Below are 7,635 nucleotides of genomic sequence, written 5' to 3' on the forward strand. Positions count from 1 at the left end.
ATTTGGTCCAAGGGTACTTCATGAGTTGTGTTTAACTTTACATATGTGATTCATATGACTTTTCAGATGTTCCAAAAAAAATCTCGGTGTGTGGGCCCCACCCCAGCAGATACTCCGAGGTTCAAAAATACGGGATATAACAATTCTATTCACTGTGCATGAACGAAAAAATTTTCGAGGTGTAATAGTTATGTATATGTATGATTACACCGTGCCTAGTTGGCCCGGCAGACACTACTACGATGAGCGCAGTGGGCAGCTATGGTTACACCGTGCCTATTTGGTCGGGCAGTCACCACTAGTGGGCGGCATGAGATGGTTATCCCGGACGCGGGCTAATGATGATCACACCGTACCTATATGGTCAGGCAGTTTATATATGTATGTGTATGATGTGATGTTGTTTTGTTATAAGTTAGCATGCATGATTCCGCCTTAAGAGGCAAACAGCTACAGGTTATCCCTTCACCTTATGTTTTCTTTATTTCTTTATTATGTTATTATACATGTCTTACATACTCAGTACATTGTTCGAACTGACGTCCTTTCTTTTGTGGACGTTGCGTTCATGCTAGCAGGTAGACAGGGAGACGGTCCAGACACTTAGGAGCTTTATGAACAGATATACAAAAGCACTCCACTACTCCGGAGTTGCCGCTTATTGGTATATTCTTTTGTGTACACATTTGCGGCATGGAGAGGTCCTGTCTCGTCCTTATGCTTTCCAGTACTCCAGATAGAGGCTCATAGACATATGTGGTTAGTTAGAATTCATGATCTCACTGATGCACATTTGTATATCATTTTTGTAGCCTTGAGGACTTATATGTAAGTTAGTAAACGAGATGAAGTAAATGGTTATCGTATAATGAGTTTCATTTGGGAATTTACCTTCATGCATGTAGTGTTAGTTGAGAGTTAGATGCAAGGTCCATAAAGATAAAAAAGAAGGAGTATGCTAGATGGTGCTCGGTAGCCTAGCTCCGGGTACCCGTCATGGCCCTCTAGTTGGGTCGTCATAGAAGTGGTATCAGAGCAGGTCTATCCTAGGGTGTGTCTACGAGCCGTGTCCAGTAGAGTCTTGTTTATGGGTGTGAATCGCACCACACTTATAAACAACAGGCTGCGGGGCGTTTAGGAATAATGACCATCCTTCTTTTTCATAGATCATGCGATAGAGCTATAATGTAAGGTTCCTCTTTTCTTCCTAATTGTGCGTTATGATTTAAGTAATGCCTATGAAGAGGAAAGCGACAGCTGCCCAAAAAGGCCAGACAGCTACAGGAAGGCGGGCAGAACGGGAGTCACTGGTAAATATAGAAGAGGGTGAGTCCCATTATGAGGTTCCATCTCGGACCTCTCACACTCCACCTATCTCATAGGCGCATGAAGGGGCCTCAGCTCCAGCTCCAATGCCTCCAGTTCCTCCACCGGGTGCCTCCGGCCAGTAGATGACAGAGGCTATTCAATTTCTGACCCAGTTTGTTACCGCTCAGGCTCAGCGACAGAGTGCAGGTCCTAGTGACAGAGCGACTAGTGCTAGAGCCCGTGATTTTATGAGCTTGAATCCTCCAGAATTTTTCGGGTCAAAACCGGATGAAGACCCGCAGGCTTTATAGATGAAATGTTGAGGACACTGAGAATAATACATGCTTCTGATACTGAGTCAGTGGAGTTGGCGTCCTATAGATTGCGAGATGTAGCCGTTCTTTGGTACTATAATTGGATATCTTCGAGAGGGGAAAATGTGCCTCCCCCGATATGGTTGGAGTTCGTAGATGCTTTCATCTGCCATTATTTGCCACCCGAGGTCCGACGGGCTCGAGCTGACAGGTTTTTGAATCTAAAGCAAGGAAACATAAGTGCTCGGGAGTATAGTCTCCATTTTAATTCATTGGCAAGGTATGCTCCGACCATGGTAGACGATATGGGAGACTGGGTGCATCGATTTGTGAGTGGGCCACATTTGATTAAAGATTGCTTGACAGCTTCACTTCAGGAAGGGATGGACATCTCTCGTATTCAAGCCCATGCCCAGAATTTGGAAGAGCAGTCGTGCAGGAGTGAGCGTGATATTGATAGGGGTCATAGTAAGAGAGCCAAATCCGCCGGTACTAGTAGTGAGTATAGAGGGGGTCAGAGGCAACAGTATTCCAGTTATTCAGACCAGTCTACGCCAAGTGCACCTCCTCGATTCACGGGTAGGAGATTTGATCGCCCCACTTATTCTAGATCGGGTCAGAGCTCAAGATTTCGGGTTCCTAGTTTGGAGGTGATCCCCGTCAGAGAAAACCACCGGTACCATGATGCAACCAGTGTGGTAGATTACATTTGAGTCCATGTCGTCGAGGCTCAGATGTTTATTATGCCTACAGTCATATTGGGCACATGATGCGTGATTGTCCCTCGATGAGTGGTAGAGGTGGGGCTCAGCCCACAGGATCAGCAGCCGGTTCTTCTTCGTCCGTGCGCCCTGTAGGGCGAACTCCCCAGACTTCAGCAGGTCGTGGCAGGGTCAGAGGGGGAGTATCTAGTTCGAGTGACCCTCTGCCTCGTATTTATGCCTTAGTCGAACGATAGGATCTTGAGTCCTCCCCAGACGTTGTTACAGGTATATTATCGGTATTCTCCTATAATGTCTATGCACTGATTGATCTGGGTTCTACCTTATCGTACATTACTCATTATATTATTGATTGTATTGGGGTGAAACCTGATCCAATCAAACCTTTCGTGGTGTCTACTCATGTCGGTGACCCGGTAATAACTAATCAAGTATATAAAAACTGTGCGATTGTGGTATGTGATCGTCACACAGTAGCTGATTTGATTGAGCTGGAAATGTTAGATTTTGATGTTATTATGGGCATGGATTGGTTGGCTTCTTGTTATGCTAATTTGGATCGTAGAACAAAAATGGTTCGGTTCTAATTTCCGGGAGAACCAGTGCTTGAGTGGAAGGGTAACACGGCATCTCCAAGAGGTAGGTTTATTTCCTATCTCAAGGCGAGAAAGATGATTGCTAAATGCTATATTTATCATTTAGTCTGAGTTCATGACACCAAAGCAAAACCGCCGACTCTTTAATCTGTCCCCGTAGTACATGAGTTTCTGAATGTGTTTCCATATGAGCTTCCAGGTCTTCCACCAGAACGGAAGATTGATTTTGCTATTGATGCGTTGCCGGACACCAAACCTATATCTATTCCTCCTTACAGAATGGCTCCAGCTGAATTGAAATGGTTAAAGGCACAACTGAAGGATTTGCTCGAGAAGGGATTTATTAGTCCTAGTTGATCGCCATGGGGAGCACCTGTCTTGTTCATGAGAAAGAAAGATGGCTCTTTGCGAATGTTATTGATTATCGGCAGTTGAACAAGGTGACAATAAAGAATAAATACCCGCTTCCGAGAATTAATGATTTGTTTGATCAATTACAGGGTGCTAAGTGGTTTTCAAAAATAGATTAGAGATCAGGATATCACCAAGTGAGGGTTAGAGAAAAAGATATTCGAAAAACGGCCTTCAGAACTAGATATGGAAATTATGAGTTTCGGGTAATGTCATTTGGGGTGACTAACGCCCCAGCGGTATTTATGAATTTGATTAATAATGTGTTTCGGCCTTTCCTAGATCTATTTGTAATCGTGTTCATCGATGACATTCTGGTATATTCTCGGTCAGAAGCAGAGCACGCAGATCATCTATGTACTGTCCTTGGAATTCTTCGGACTCGAGAACTATATGAAAAAATTTCAAAATGTGAGTTCTGGTTGAATTCTGTAACTTTTCTGCGCCACATTATCTCAGCTGAGGGTATTCGAGTATATACTCAGAAGATAGAGGCTGTAAAGACTTGGCCAAGTCCTACAACGCCTACCGAAGTCCGTAGCTTTCTGGGGTTGGCAGGATATTACATAAGATTTGTAAAGGAATTTTCTACCATTTCTGCACCATTGACGAAGCTAACTCAGAAATCAGCGAAGTTTCAGTGGACCGACGCTTGTGAGCGAAGTTTTCAAGAGCTGAAGTAAAGATTAACTTCAGCCCAGTCCTGACACGCTCAAATTACACCTATTACTAGTATAACGCGGACGTTGTCAAATATAGTAACCCAACAAGGTTGGGGTCGAATCCCACATAGAACAATATGTAGGCAATTTAAGCAGATTAGGAATTATCACTAACAATAGCTAGACCGAACGCATCAATGGTGGTTTTTGATAAGGTTTTGATAAAATACGGAAATATAAATTCTAATCTAGAAAGCAAGTAAATTTATCAATGGCCACAAGTAAGGAATTAAGGAATCTATCTCTCAAGTAACGATCCAATCTATTTCACGAATTATAAATAATAGCAAGTTTATGTTAATTAGTCTCGGATAATGACTCTAAATTAACTTCTGCACTACATATTTTCCTTCAGTGCGTTCGCGCAACAGAGAGCCGCGTTCGGGCTATTTGTTTTTTATTTTTTTGGCGCGTTCGCGCTGAGGCGGTGACAGTTCAGAATTTCAGAAGGCCTTTTCACAAACAGGTTATGGGCATGATTTTGGGGCTTTGATTTCATGATATTCATCACGTATTTTGCCCCAACTTTTGCACACATCAACACCCAACTCTCAACTCACATCACTCAACAACTAACAACAATTTACATGACAAGAAATTCAACAACTTCATTAAATTTTAATGCTTAAACAAGTGAAAGTAAACAATTTTCTTTCACAATTTCTAACATGAAAAGATGATAAAAACAACCCTATGAACAAAAGAATGAGAGAATCACATACCTTGTGGTTGCAAGTTGAAGAATTTTTAAGATTTGAAGTTGAGTTTGAGAGAAAAGAGAGAGAAATGGGAGTTATATATTATTATTATTTTTCAGTTAGCTGTTTTGTTTTTTTGTTTTGATACCCCTTTTGCTTCTGTTTTTTAACTGTCTGCTTACCTGGGACCTCTGCGTTGGCGCGTTTGCGTGGTCATATGGCGTGTTCGCGCTGGCCAATATTTCTTCTTCTTTTTTTATTCAACGCGTTCGCGCCACGTGGGACGCGTTCGCGCAGAGGTAATTGAGACCCCCTTTTTCCAGATCGATGTTTTCAAGGGTATAGTCTGAAATTGTTTTGCCCTGCTCAAATTAACTCCTAAAATTCTGAGACTTTGTAGGTTAGCCAAAAACAATAAAATAAAATATTCTAAAAATTCATAAATGATGGGTTGCCTCCCACCAAGCGCTTGATTTAACGTCGCGGCACGACGGTTACCAACTTTACCGCTTTTCTCGCCATTTGGAGCTTATGAATTGGGCACCCAACTTGGATTCAAGTTTGTGACCACGAGCGGCGGCGGGTGATAAGTAGATGAACAAACCAAGCATAATATTTTTCATCTTACACTTCTTGGCTTTTAAGTGAGGAATGGTGTTCTGCCTTCTTGAGTTTTAAAATTGCAGGATATATGGCATTTGAACTTTCTAAATTTCGACATCCTCTTTTTACCCCGGATTGGAGTCAACAACAACCATATTTTTCAGAACAAAGGTTGACTCCGATTTTTTTTTTCTTTGGCATCCCCAATAAACTCATCTTCATGCTTGACCCCCAACAAAGGGATTACTTTTTCTATTTGAGCATTGGAGAGTTCATATTGAATCTGATCTGGATCGAATGCCCATGGAGTATTTTCTTCTTCTGTCATCAAACCAAGTTGGAGACTAGTTTTCAAGTATTCTTCCAAGGCTTTTTTATTTTCGTTACCCTCACCTAGCAGGCACTCCATCATGAGTTTGAACTCACCAATTTGGCCATGCTCACAATAAAAATCACTACTAAACAAGTTTTGATGGAAAGATTCCATTTTAAAAATAAAAAAATAAAAACAGAAAACAACTATACAAATATTCACAGGTTCGGTTCAAAGCAAGTTAGCTTATTTCCTAAATTAGCCAAAATACGCTAATTGTTCCCCGGCAACGGCGTCAAAATTTGATACGCTCAAATTACACCTATTACTGGTATAACGCGGACGTTGTCAAATATAGTAACCCAACAAGGTTGGGGTCAAATCCCACAGAGAACAATATGTAGGCAATTTAAGCTGATTAGGAATTATCACTAACAATATCTAGACCGAACGCATCAATGGTGGTTTTTGATAAGGTTTTGATAAATTGATCAATGGCCACAAGTAAGGAATTAAGGAATATATTTCTCAAGTAACGATCCAATCTATTTCACGAATTATAAATAATAGCAAGTTTATGTTAATTAGCCTCGGATAATGACTCTAAATTAACTTCTCCCGAAGATTAACTAGACTACCCAATTGAACATCCCTCAAGCAATTAGGAGCACTAAGAACACCCAAATATGGCTACAAGTGATATCGCCTATTCCTAGGTCAATTTCCATTAGACGAGGGTTAACGCCCCAAATTCATGTTAATTATTTTATCCCAACCCCGTTCTTCCTCTTCCGAGTTTCAAACAAAGTAAATGGGCGAGTCCTAGGGTTAGCTAATCTCTTGAGAAACGTTGAAGAACAAGAATAATTAAAATAACAGTAACTTACTTGATTAAATATAATGTCAATGAATAAATAATCAAAACAAGAGTATCAATCTCAATTGTCACAAAGAAATTTCCATCAACAATGTTCAAATAAAAGAAAGAATATTTACGTAGGAACCCTAGCCTCCAAACTTGAGTTTTATGCCAAAGATAATTTTACAATGCTCCCAGTTGGCTTTTAAATGCACTGGAATAGAAAAAATCATCAAAATCCAAATTCTGCTCGGACTGGGCCTGAAGGCCTTCAGCGCGAACACGCCACGTGGCGGCGCGAATGTGTGGATGATGTCAGTACCGCTACTCTAACTCAGCGCGATCGTGCAATAGGTAGGCGCGAACGCGTAGAGTCACTGACGCGCGTGGGCGCGACCGCTTGACGTACCTGCGCTAAATTTCCACCAAACTTTCCAGAATCTCCAGTTTTTCCAGTGATCAACTCTTTATCCTCTTTTTCGCTTGTTTTCCACACTTAGGCTCTAGGGACCTCGTATTACTTGAAACATAATAAAAACACGTAAAAATAACACTAACTTGCTTGAAACACAAGTAAAACCCGCCATTGAAAGCATTAAATGTGACGTAAATTTGCAGCACATCAGCAACACAACCAGTAGTACATAAGTAAGAGTCTTCTCATATAAACCAGCCATGAGTTCAACTTAAAAACAAGTTCACAACCATCCCGCAATGGCACAACGACAACCAGCATGCTACGCTTTTGAAACTCACAAGTTCTAGTCTCCACAATCGAGCTACAACTCGTAGAAGCTTAGATAAGGGAAGGAAAATCATAAATTTAGCTTGGATTGAGTATAAGCCACGAAACCTATTCTTTCTTCATCTCAAATCAGACCCCCAACGCAGCTACAAGAAGGGAAAAGAGAAACTAGCAAGCAATCCGGGTTTTTTAGCACTAGAATCACTTCATTTCAATCGAAGTCACCTAGGGTTTGTGGAGCTTTTGGGGATTGGATTTGCAGGGGGTTTTACCCTATGTTTTGCTCTAGAAAATATGGTGAAAATGTGAGAGGATCAGCCCATATCAAGGTCCCCTTGGCCGTC

Source organism: Lycium barbarum, chromosome 4 (assembly GCF_019175385.1).
Source record: "Lycium barbarum isolate Lr01 chromosome 4, ASM1917538v2, whole genome shotgun sequence".
Taxonomy (NCBI): Eukaryota; Viridiplantae; Streptophyta; class Magnoliopsida; order Solanales; family Solanaceae; genus Lycium; species Lycium barbarum.